The following is a 13632-nucleotide window of genomic DNA, read 5'->3' as shown; positions in this document are numbered from 1 at the left end:
ATTTGTGTGTGTGTGCATGGAGTCTAAATGAACAATTATAAATATAGTATAAATATGTATAACTTTAACATAAATTGTTAATTAAAACATATCACTTTTTTTCAGTAAGCTGAATTCAAATACATTACTGTGAATAATGGCATGGTAATACTACGGGATTTTTTATCACAGAATCACAGAATGACCCAGGTTGGAAGGGACCTTAAGGATCATGAAGCTCCAGCCTCCTTGCTTGACAGGGCCACCAAACTTCCATGTTTACTAGATCAGGTTGCCCAGGGCCCCATCCAACCTGATCCTGAACACCTCCATGGATGGGGCATCCACAGCCTCCCTGGGCAGCCTGTTCCAGGACCTCACCACTCTCCTAGTAAAGAACTTCCCCCTTACATCCAACCTAAATCTTCCCTCTTTCAATTTAAAACCATTTCCCCTTGTCCTGCTGTCCAAAAAGAAGTGAGAAATGGCTGTCCTATTTGAGAAATATTGCATTACAAAACTACTCCCCTAGCTGCATTGGTAAGCCTCAGTTCTAGCTTGTAGCTGCAACCTAGCCAGTAAAACAGCATATTTAATTCCATAGATGCTACTCTTACTCACTGAATACGAAGTTATTATTTTCTTTGCAAAAATAATGATGAAGCTTACAAGACAAAGATATCAATCCTTTTATAACTTGAAGACAGGATAGCTGTGTTTTGCACACAGACTTTTGTTTTCAGCATTGGTCTGAACAAGAACTGAAGTAGATTTGAAATAAAAATGAGGTTTAGGAAGGAAATGCAGCATCTATAGTATGATCTTTGTTTCTCAAGTGATTTAGCAGTAATAGAACACTCCATGCAAGTACAGCGCATTGCAATATTGCAATGATAATTTTGTTTAATGTGTGAAGGTATTGGCTTATTTTATAAATACGGTATGCAAGTATTATTACTTGGTGGTGGAGTCTCCTTCTCTGGAGATATTCAAGTCCCGCCTGGACGCCTACCTGTGCAACGTGGTGTAGGGAGCCTGCTTTGGCAGGGGGGTTGGACTCGATGATCTCTAGAGGTCCCTTCCAACCCCTACAATTCTGTGATTCTGTGATTATTAATACCTGTGGAATTATAGAAAAATAATGAAATATTGTTTCTGGCTCTTGTCAGCATGATCTGCCTGTTTGTTTTTAATGTCTACAGAAGAAAAAGGAGAATGCATCACTAGGGTTACTCTACACTTTAAAAAAAAAACAAAACCACCCCAACCCTTCAAATCTGTTTGATTTATAATTCCTGATTTGATGAAAATTGTTTACACCCAGAGAATGAGACAGCTGAAAAAGATCGACAGAATCAGTTGTGTCACTAGCGAGTGTTTTCTAAATGGCAGTCTGAATCCTGCAACTGCTGCAGTTCAAGTCTATTGCTTTCTCAGGGATAATAAAAACAGTTAATTGCTTTGCTCTTTGCAGCAAATTCATGAATGTTTGAAAGCTGCTCATCACATCTTGCTTTAGACCAGTCGGTCTTTAGCTTTTGTTTCTTCCCTCCTAGAATGTCTCTGTTACTCTTTTCTGAACTTTCTCCAATTATGTATTTCTAATAATAAAAGTTATTAAATCATTGAATGTTAGAGGATTTGGTTCAGATTTACTATTTGATACATTCCACAGGCCTTAATAATTAATAACTATTACTGTTAACAACATGTACTACCCTGCTGCAGCTTTACTCAGATCACCTTTAATGAATGTCAGGAGCTTTGCCGAGGTTGAAATAGATAACATCCCTTATAGTGGAGGCTGAAGTGAGAATACTTTCAGCACTTCAGTTTATTTATCTCTGTGTTACATCAGAAAGCTTTCCTCCCCACAGGGCAGCTTTGTCCCTCAGCTTTTCCTCCTTGTCTTCCCTGACTGGCTTCTGTCTGCACCTTATCAGCCTTAGCTTGTTCTGCAAGTTGGCCTTTCTGATTTTGTCCCTGTGTACTTGAGCTATTCTCTAATATTCTTCCTTTAGTAATTCGACCTACTTTCTACTTGTGTATACTTCCTTCTAATGTTTCAAGATCATTGAAGAGCTCTCGATATAGGCAAGTTTGTCTCGTGATACTGCTTTTCCCTTCACACTGAGATGAACTGTGTATGTGTACACCCTTCATATTATTTCTTTATGAAAACAGATTGGCCTTTCTGGAATTTATAATAAAATAAAATCCAGTAGAGAGAAAATCTAAGTTAGTGCTTTTAACGCAACGGTCTTGGCTGACACTGGCTTGATATATTTTCATGCCCCCAAGCCTTCCAGCTTGTGCATGCCAGCACAACTGTTTCTTCAGTGAGCTATGATGTGGATCAGGGAACCAATCCAGCTTAAAAATAATCCAGCAAAAAGATTTATTTTTATTTTGTTCTTAAAGCTGAATCATTTTATTTTGTTTGCAGATCATCTATACAAACAATCACCCTAACGCATCTGAAAGTATACAGAAGAACTACCAGCTTCTTTTGTTTTTAATTCTATTCTCCCCCTTTTTTTTTTCTTCTTTTTTCCCCCAGGAGTTACAAATATTATTTGTTCTACAATCGTTTAGCTGAGTTGCTGCTAGTGCTACTTTCTCAGTCAGTTTACCCCATTGATTAAAATGAAAAGATATGCCAGATTACTCTTATCTAGTGAGTAAAAAAGCTTTCCCCAGAACCTCATACTGTAGTTGTGCTGCAGTTTTAATGTAGATGTACCTTTCTAGTGGGTCCTTGGTTGTTGAAATCCCATTTTCCCTGTTCTGTGCTTTGGAGTATGGACAGCAGCTCTCAAAGCTCTTGAATCCCGTAGATATTCCAAGGCCTGACAGAAGATTTTCCTAGAGTTTGAAGCATTTGCATCAGCTCTTGTGTCACATAAGAATTGGGATCACTTCCTATCGCTTCATAGAGATGTGCAAAACATCCCTCCCCTTGGATGTATTTTGCTTTGTCTTAAACTGTAGGAAGGTAGCATCTTCAAGATCTCGAATCTTCAGATAATTTAAGTTAGCTAATGAGTGAGATGATTTTCAGACACATAGCTTTTGTGCAATGGAAAAAAAAAAAAAAAAATCACTTGATACTTACCACGCCATGATGGTCCTGAATACCTCTATTGAGAGCCTCTGCTGTCTTCCCAAAGATCTAGGCTGTTTGCCACATTTTAGGCCACCTATTCATTCTTTCTTCTAAATCCCCATTCATCAATCAGCGATTTCATAACTAGTGATTACAGACATTCATGGAGGTTTTGGTTTTAAAAATAAATAAATAAATAAAAAGTTCTTCATTAGGTAGACAATACCTGCTCTGTAGTTTCTATTCCTGCAACATGTTTCTGTGGTTAAGGAAACCAGCACTCTCCTGATGATGTGCACAGTGGCATCTCAAGAAAGCATCTGGCCTGACTTTAACTGGGGATTGCTGTTCTCCATCTGCTCCCTGGACCTCAGAGGTTCTTAAGGTCTGCCTTGGTTCTGTCTGGTAGTGAGGTTAGTGACTGGTCAGGTGAGATTGTGTGGCCACCTGCATTTATTCTTAACTGTCTTAATGTGGGATGTGTCTTCTGAATTTCTTTGGTGTTTCTTCTTGGAAAGACTAAACTTTCTTGCTTTTTTTTCTTTCCTTAAAAAAGTAGTGAGTTGATGTTAAAATAGATATGGTATTTTTCATTTTAAAATGTGAAGTAAATTTTAAAACATTGTTAAAATACATGCTTATGGCCCTGGCTTTGAAGTCTGGATTATACCAGGCTAGAGCAGAACAAAACAGCAGTTGCTTTTACCAATAAACTTGTGTTAGTGTTTCTGATGCAGTTGTAGTCAATTAATTTAACATAAAATACTTTTTCTTTTGAGTGAATTCATCTGTGAAATGGACTGAAAATCATTGCTATTCCAGAGATGAGTTATAGGTAAAAACCTTGGTTTCTTTTTGGTGAGATAATGGAGAAAACATTATCAGTGCTGCAAGCAAGGCAAAAGCTGAGCTATTTGCTCTTTGATGTTAAATGTTGTATGAATATTTCTGTGCACTGTACAGTCTCTTTTAAGACTTGTTTCTATTAACAAAATACTCAATAAAAGAATTGGGTTTTAGTATTCCAAGGGTTCCACAGGGCTAAGCTGCCATGATGCAAGTACCTCTAGTAGAAAGCCACTCCCTCAATCTGATTAGATGTTAATGAGGATAATATAGCTTACTTTGCCAATTTTTGATAAAACAGTGAAAGACAAAGAGATGCATGTTATGCCTTTATAAATGCTTCTTAGTTATGTATTTATTGTTACTATTGAGGAACATTTGTTCTGGGGGAAAAAGCATTATTCTCACAACAGTTAACACTTAAAAATGCTTTTGTGTTTTATTTTACATGGATGAAAGTATTGCAATGGCTTTGGTGTTGTAATCAGCCTAGAAAATGAAAAAACAAACAAACTCCCAAATGGGATGAAGATTCATTTATTCTTAGTTTGCTTTCATTCTTTTGGCTTTTTCACATTCCACTAATTGTAATGTAATATTGTGCTGTCTTTGTGTGATGAAGACACCTCTTCTCCATGTGTACATGGAGCTACATGGCCTATACTAGTAACCCATTTTTTTTTATCTTTAAAGACATCATCCTTAGCAAATACATTTAATAGAACATTGCATTGCTGCAAAATGGTTTTCTATTTGTCTTGTGAAATTTCAGCTTAAAGATTAAATTCTACTGTTTGAAAGATGTAACTACCAAAGCAGAATATTGGATATTCTCTCTATATTCTAGATGTAGTACAGTATTTATGAAGTTACTTGAAATCACGTGTGCAGCTCCTTATGAATAAGTTATGTGGATCTGCTTCTGGCCAGTATTAATTGGATAAATTGCTACTTGAGTTATTCTTTCTCTAAAGATAAACTGTGTGTTTGGGAGGATTTTTAGCCTTAATTTTGAATTACACTGTGGCTGTTGGTGTTTTTTTTTAGCAGAACAGGTCTCATGTTAGGTGTGAAATCTAAAACAGGTTCCCTTATGTTCTTTATCAGAGCATCATCCCAAAGTAATCACAGAAAACAAAATCCTTTTGTGTAAAAGTTTATGTTTTTGCAGCAGTAAGTTGTTAATAAAAATGAAGCCATTATTTGAAATTTAGGCAAGTACAATTTTTTCAGCACTGATTTAGATTTAAGAGAAAAAATATGATCAAGAGGCCAAAGTATCATTGATTTGAGAACTGAAATCTATTTTGAAATTCACTTGCTTCATGTTATACAACACTGCAAGAGGTTTGTTAATTCATCCACATTTAAGAATATTGTGGTTTTGCTTATATGGGGGTCTGCCATTACAACTAAAAATGTAATAGAACTGGAGCAATGGGGTTCTGAGATAAAGTGTGCCAAGGTTAGAAGCAGGGAGGCTGCAGGTTTTTCATATACACAGTGGTTTTTCATTTGTTTTCATTTGAGAATGCATTTTATTTCTTTACTAACCAATGAAACTTTTAATAAGAGCTCATTTTAAACAGCTGGTTGGTCAGAATATATAGAAAATTGATCCCAAGGAAACATTTTTGAAAGTATTAACTATTTTTCAAAATCCTTGACATCAGGTATTTCCTACACAAAATTTCAGTCTCTGTAAAACAACTGAACTAAGTACTATATAAATGTGTGATCCTCCAATTTTAGTACTGAAAATACATTTAAATAGGTTTAAGAGAAGAAAAAGTATTGTGATCCTTCCTGGCATGTTTCTAGATTGTTAGTTTGTTTAAATATTTTTATCACTGGCAAAATAGTAACATTCAAGTGTGAAAAATGTGTATGTAACTTCAATCTAAAGTTCTGCATGTTGCTGTTTTTCCCAGCCTATTGCAAACTGTAGTGTAGATCCTAAGCTTGGCTGGATTTAATCAGTCATGGGAAGTGCCTCCCTCTTTCTACTGACTACAGTGGTGTTTACATTTGTATATCTAAAATCTGCTTGCCTCAAATTGGAAGAGACGATCCTACATCCAGGAATGTATTTGTCTTTTTTTCTTCTCTTTTCACTTTGGGAGACACAGCTGCTGTCCACAATTGAGACCCTGAGCAGAACTGCAGCTACTGCATTATGCCTCCCCAGCAGACCCTGGTAAAATAGCTCAGTTATCTCGGGTCCTGTTGACTAGCCTTATATCATATGACAGTAATTTGTAGTTCCTACCAAGTTGGGTTTTAATTTGTGGTGACGTATAGGCTTCTGCCTCTACAATAATCTGAATTATCTAATATAGTATTTTCTTTATCTTTTAATGACTAGAGTGTTTTATCTTGTTTTGTTTTGTTTATTTTTTAATGCTACCTCAAGGTCTAATCTACTTAGACCACAAAATATTTAACACCATTATTGAAACAAGCATGTGTGCGTGTATAATGAAGTTGTTAACATATGTCTTTTATATGCAAGTAAGCTTGCTACCAGTAAATTTTGTTTTATTTCATCCTGTCATGCTTGGAGTGAGTGCTGAAAGATGAATGGGCGAACATTGCTCAGTCAGATGGGAGAATGTCATAGGTACCCCAGAATAGCATCAGCAATAAATATGGTCATGCTGTTCTTCACCTGAGATAGACCCAGATCACATTTGTAGCACCCTACAGGTCTGCTGGTTACCAGACTTTCACAGCTTTCGATGAAACATTACAAATAAAGCTCAAGTTAGGAGGGATCTTCTTCCAGCAATGAGATATCAAGAAAATGGGAGGAAACGATATCACAAGGCAGAGTTCAAACAAAACACAACGTAAGGGGATTACAGATTTGATCACAGTGTGAAACACTGCTCCAAGATATGAGCCTCTTCTTGTTACATGCTAACTTGATTCTGTTTTCAAGTGACTTAAAAACACTGAAACATGAAGCTTTTGTAAAGGAGGAAAGGTGGACTAAAAAATAGCTCTTTGTTTTAGGTCATATAAAATGTCAAAATTGGAATCAAAATGTACTCTAAAGTGAAGTCAGGGGGGCTGAGAATAAAGTTTTGTTTCTTTTTTTCTCATTTCTACTTATTTCATTGGTTTCTCACTTTGTTCTTAATGTATTAAAGTATGAGAGCTTTCAAGTTGTTTGACAGCAGCCTATCTAAAATGTTGGAGAGCATTTTTTCATTATCTAAGTCTATTTATCTTCAAAACATAGATTATCTTCTCAGGGCCAAGAGGACATTCTTGTTTCCTTGTCCCTAAGCTCTGTTCCAATTGACTCATCTATTAATACAGATTCTATATCTTTTTATGGTTGTATTTTACTATGAGGACTGTAAAATAGACATGGTAAGAAACTGAGGTATGGTGCATTCCCCCCACCTCCAAACATATGCATCTCTCTAAAATTTGAAAAGCTAGTTTCGGCTTCTCAGTTTGGGCTTTGCCTGCCCACCCTGTATATTAGCTGGGGTGTTAGTGGAAAGGGTTTGTTATTTCAGACACATACCATCACCTGCTGCACTTGCTTCTCTGCACTTGCATAGGGCACGGAGACAACTTCATGCTTTTATTTGTATCAGTTACACACGCGGGATTTAAATTCACCCCTTTCTCTATATAGCCTAATTTTTTTTTTGTCAGATTACATTTTAAAACATATTCTGTCAGCTGGCAGTAATACACTTACATGAGTTTTTCCTAAGAAAATCTCACTGAGATCAGTACAATGAAGGAAGCTGTGTTTTCAGAGCGGTGGCTCCAGTATTTGTTCTCTATTTGCGAGTGACGTTATGCGGTTAAGAAAAAATCATGCCAGTGTATTTCAGTCAGTGCCAAAAGAACACAGGCAGCTATTCACTGCCCAGATCTATTGCTGCCCATAAGTGTATCTTGTCCTATTTATACTTTCATAAATGAGGGTCTTGCTTACAAGAGGAGGTAGGTGAACATTGTGGGTGTGCTTTTTGATAATGAATTTGTCCAGCCGCAGTTAATGTTCTCTTTTACTTCAGGCATCAACAGTTTGAGGTTTGAAGTGGCATAGATAGTTTTTAACAAGTCAAAGAATCCTAATTTCTTCAATAATTCTTACTCACAGTGGACATAAGACACTGGAAATACCTGGGTGTCATAAAATACCTTTATCCACAAAGCATTAGATTTGCCCATTTCTTGCTATTCAGTACACCTAAAATATGCTTGATTAGTGCCTTCATAGATGTTTAATAAATAAGACTTATCCACAGACTAAAATGATAATTTAAATTATAGTGGAATCTCTTAGGATCAAGACTCAAATTAAGGGTTTACTAAATGGTATCAGCTAAAAATCCAATTCTTTTATGCTTTTTCATCAGCACTTTGTAAGGGGCTGAAAACCTCAAAAATATCAGTCAAATACAGAATAGCAGTTTTGCTAATGTGAAGGAAAAAATGGAGAAGAAATCCAAATCTGAAGGCCTAACAAAATTGGATTCTGCTATCTGCCTGAAGAGAAGGGAGGTTGTGTAACAGGAGCTGTGAGTCTCCCTTTGTCAGGCATAGAAACGATGGTTGTTACTACTGTAAGTCATGCATGCACAGGGCCCTCCACTGGGAAATATCAGGAATAAAAATTCCAGTTGGTTGATACAGATGTAGTAAGAAGTGGAATATAATGAAAATTACTCCAGCTTTTCAAAATGGAGAAAATATAGTAAGCGTAATATCAGAGCTGACAGTTTCCCTGTTGTCTCTTTTGTACTACAATTGTGAAAAGACATGGCAGTGCTGGTGCATAATTTATGTGATTTGGAATAAAAAATCAAAGTGTTGCTCTGGAAGGCAAAATATTCTGTCCATGTTTATGGCTCCTGTCTCTAAGGGAGAAATTCTGAACGGCCTTGCCCTGCCAGCCCCTGTGGTTTTCCTGCTGGGTGGGTGATGCAGGGAGGCTCTGACTTAGTGCAGAACAGCCTCTGTCCTTGTTTCCTGCTTTGGTGTAGTTCGCTCCAGAGCAGAGGGTGTCCTAAGCTGTTAAAAGCACTTTTTCATCTATCAGGGATGTCTGAAATCTCTCAAAGTGTGGTTTCAAGGCTGCCAACAGAAATATTTTGCCTGTTACTGTATATTTTTCAGTCCAGGCTTGCTCAAAGGTAATGAAGAAACAGCAAGAATTAAGGCTGAAGAAAGAAGAATTTCCTCATTTAAAGGAAATATTTAAAGGTGTTTTTGTGTTGTTTTAATGATTAATGTTGTTATGAGGAATGGCTCTTCCTTATTGGCAGCTGTTTTTCTTTTTCTCAATCTAATGTTTGGATGTTCGAGATAACCTTTAAAAGTCCTTTAAAAGTATGTTTGTGAATAGTTGGTTGAAAAAGACCAAATGTTTTGCTTAAGCTCATTCTATAAGGTAAACTGACAGTTTTGACCGTATTTTCAATAAAACATGTAACAAATGGTAGAGATTTTTGAAGATGTTAAACCTGGAGCTTGTTCCAGAGCCTTCATATTTCTTTAAGGCTATGTCTGATTGTCATCCTAGTTACACTGTGAGTGTATTAGAATCTGAACTGGCCTAAGACCCACTGAAATCATTATAAATCACTTTGGTGATCCTTGTTTCAGCATCTAAATAATCTATTTTACTAGTTCAAAACTGAGTGTTCTGGCTTTGGCTGCAGGCAATAGCTCTAAGATATTATTTTTCCCATTAACTGTTTGTGCTGTGTTAGTATGTTTTTTTTTGTATTTTATTTTCAGGCAGCCAAAACTTAGTGTGCTTGGTAGTGCTGTTGCATCATGATGACAGTCTTTGATCAGAAAACTGTCATTGCTGTTAGATTACCAGCAGAATATAAATCAACACCCAGATGCTACATACAAAGGTAGAGTGCACAGGAGAACTTTTAAACAGAGTTTATACTAATGCAAGTAATCACGTTAAAGTTGATTCAAAGAAAGATGAGCACATGAAGTTACCCTGCCAGTGGCAGGGAGATTGGAACTAGACGGTCTTCAAGGTCCTTTCCCCTCCTGAAAGGCTATTCTGTGATTGAATGCTTCATTCAGCGAGACTGATTTGCGGAACTGTTTCTAATAGCTTAGAAATAATCAAGTTCCTTGGTCAACATATTACAAGTACACAGAGACAAAACAAGCATGCATAAACATGGTTATTATTTGAACGTGACTGATATGTCGGATTTTATAATTTGAAGGCATGGTGAGTATAAAAGCTTGAGAAATGAAAGACTAGATACAGCTGTAATGGTAATAGCAAGATTTTATGTTTTGTTGCTAAAAAGATGCCCTTTTTTCCTTCATATAAACATAATAAGTGTATTTTTGTGCTTGATATAAAAAACTGAAATTTCACGAAAGAAAAACATTCAAATTGTGAAGACTGTCTAAGTCAATATAGCATTAGAACAGTAACAATTTTTATTACATCTCAAGAGCTAGAAATGTATGCCATCACTACTACTAATTATTTTGTAACGCACTTTTTGTACAACTACTGAGAGTAATTTTATTAAAAAATAATTATTAAGCAGTATTTCTGAAGTGTGGTTTTCAGAAACTCCGTTCAGAAACTCATCAGAATGTTGTGAAATCCCTGAAGAAAACTTAGTATGCTATGGCAAGTAACTGAGAATACGTAACTAAATTCTGTTGATTGCTGGATTTGCTGGATGTAAAATTGCAACTCAGTAATACTTCTTAAGAATACGCATCAACTATCAAGGATTATTTAGGCTGCCATCATTCCTACCCACACATCTTGTCCCTTTTACACACACTTACATTAGGGCATGGACATTTGAACTGTGGCTGTCAAGATTTATCTTTGCTCTGTGTTCTCACTGCTTCTAAATAGTTGCATGTCTAATTCATCAGTCATATCAGACATCACATAAAAGTCAGTCATCAGTCATATTAAATTTTTAACGACAGTTCTTGTGTCAATATTAAATCTCACCTGTGTATGTGAATTCAATGCTATGCTCTTTTTGACTCACGTCATCGCCTGTAATGCAGAGTCTGCAACTGGGATTTAGCCAATAAATATTGATGATAGAAGGTCATAGAATCTGTCTTATTCTCCCAACTGTTATTAACTCCTGCACCATTGTCCGCCTTGCCAGTTCTGCACCTGGAACTGAATCCATGATTCTGCTAACAATGGATATGCAGATTCTAGCTGCTTTTCATGTATAATGGCTCTGCATAGAAAAAAAATGCATGAGATTCTTTTTCCTTCGGACTAATCAAACTTAATTTTGAATACATAGAAAGAACTGACCATTTTTCACTTGTACCTGTCACTTCCAAGGCACATCTGGCCTAGTTGTTTCCTGACAATACAAGGGAGTGCTGAAGTAAGGAAGAAATCTTGACCTAATGTATACATCTGCTAATCATGTAGTAAGTTGATTTTGATACTGCTTATCTATTTGTAGCATCTGCAAATGTTATTTTCACTGTGTACAAATATGGACATGAAAAACTACGTACACATATTATATATATATGCTTATATAAGTACAAAATACTAAAAAAGCCCCAAGAGAAGACATATAGAGAAAGAGAGCAGTTATCAGTATGGTAAGAAAACCCATTTGTCAGATGGCATTAACAGCCTGCTTTCAATGGCAGAACACCGAGGTACCAATTGGACTTGCAGTTCAGGGTTGTTATCCATTCTGCTTCTTTTGTATTTATCACATTTACTCATTAATACGTAACCTCACAGAACTTTCAGTTCTGTATTTGGAGATCTATACAAATTTGGACTAAGGTAATGCTTTTTTGTTATTTTTTTGTTATTTATTTATTTTTTCCAGGATACTTAGAGCTTTTTCATAATCTGGGACTTCTGCTTTTCTTCATTTATCAGAAGGTAGAGGGCTTGGGAGAAAACATACATGGGTAGACAGGTGTTCATTCAGAAGTGAGAAGAATCAGCTGCATCTCTTCATCTCTGACAGGGAGAAGTTGCTTTGCCTCTTATTCGTAGACGAGGGAGGCCTCGTGTGGTCAATTCTGCTAACAGCTTCGTGCAAAGCTGTGGGGAAGTGAAAGCTCTGCCACGGATACTCCTGGCTGTGGGGTGAGAGAGCAGCCTCTGGCATAAACCCCGCTCTGACACCACCTTCACCAGCACTGCTGGGCCTCCTGGTTCCTCAGCTGAAGGCTTCATTCCGTATGGATACTGTGGCAGTATTCTGTAGCAATACTGATGAGTGGATCTGAGGAACAAGAAATACCCGAATACGTTTGCAGGTGGTCTGTGAGAGGACAGGTCAGAAGTAGGAAATAACGCTTTCTCTGTTCCTTTCTTTCTTACTGTGTTAGAACACAGATATACCTGTGAAGTGAACATTTTACTCTTCTTGGATTCTTTTCCAAATATGCCCAAGCAATAAAAACATATATATTTTTTTCCCCCTCCAGTGGATTCTCCAGCAAAAAAAGGTGACCTTGCGTCATCAGAAATACAGTCGGTACTCAGTGGGGAGACTGCAGATCCCTGTGTTGGTGTTGGTTGTGAAATACACACAGCAAATAGCTTTAAAATGTTAGGGTGTGAGAGCCCAGTGAGTAACACTTGATGAATAAAATGAAAACATCACTATTATTTGCTTTTGCATACTTCCTTATGAATTCATATTGTTTTAAGTACTATTTATTTGGAAATGTAAAACATTTAAATACATGTAATATGTTTAATTAAAGAGATTCAGTACTTACTAATCTAAGCTTTTTTGTGGCAGGGGATTTTGCTACATACATGGGTATGTCATCTACTACAGTCATATTACAAAAAATTAGAGGCTCGTGTTTGTTTCTAATGTTAATTAAGAAAGCAATTTGTAAAATGCCATAATTTGATTGCAGACTGCTTGCATGCAGTTGATGTAACCTTAATCACAGGCCTCACTTTCTTCAAATGTAGGCCTCTAAACCTTTGTATGCTCATCCCTTTTGACTTTTATAAGACTTGTTGCCTCTTTCAGTGGATTTAAATTCACTTCCTTGCTTACTTATTAGTCAGATTTTCCCACAAAACTGAATGTGCTCAGCATTGGGATGCAGCTCTGAACATGGTGCTCAGGCAGCTCATCACTTGGCGTACAGGAACAGCTGGTGTGAGGGGCCCTCGGGCTCCGGCTGTACTCAGTGTTGGGGTGTAGCTCTCACTGCACTGCTCATTCAGGTCATCACCTGGTGTACAGAAATGGTTCATGTCAGGGGGCTGATGACAGCCAGAGTGCAGTGCAGTGCACACACTCATGCTGCACACCTTGCTTGCACAGCTGGGCCTCTTCCCTGAGGTGTGATCTGAGACTGCATCTCTGCACTGTGCCGGTGTGGCACTTTCTGATGATGGAAGCTATTCAGGTTTTTTCCTCAAGTGCTACCCAAGACTTCACATACAACACTTTCCCCCCTCACTGCAGAATAGTAACGTAGCAGCCTTCTCTCTTGAGATTGATAGGACACAGCTGGAAGCAAAAGCAACGTGTATTATTTCACATCTATATCTTTATTTCTGTGGCTGTAAATGAGGGGCATTTGGCAATGGAACATTTTAACCCTGGAATCCACAATCGAAATCCCTGCTCAAGAAAAGCAAACAACCCCCCCACACACACACGATTCCTTTTTTTTTGAGAGGCCATGTGACC

This window comes from Excalfactoria chinensis, chromosome 2 (assembly GCF_039878825.1).
Source record: "Excalfactoria chinensis isolate bCotChi1 chromosome 2, bCotChi1.hap2, whole genome shotgun sequence".
NCBI classification, from domain to species: domain Eukaryota; kingdom Metazoa; phylum Chordata; class Aves; order Galliformes; family Phasianidae; genus Excalfactoria; species Excalfactoria chinensis.
Note: the sequence above shows the minus strand (reverse complement) of the source record.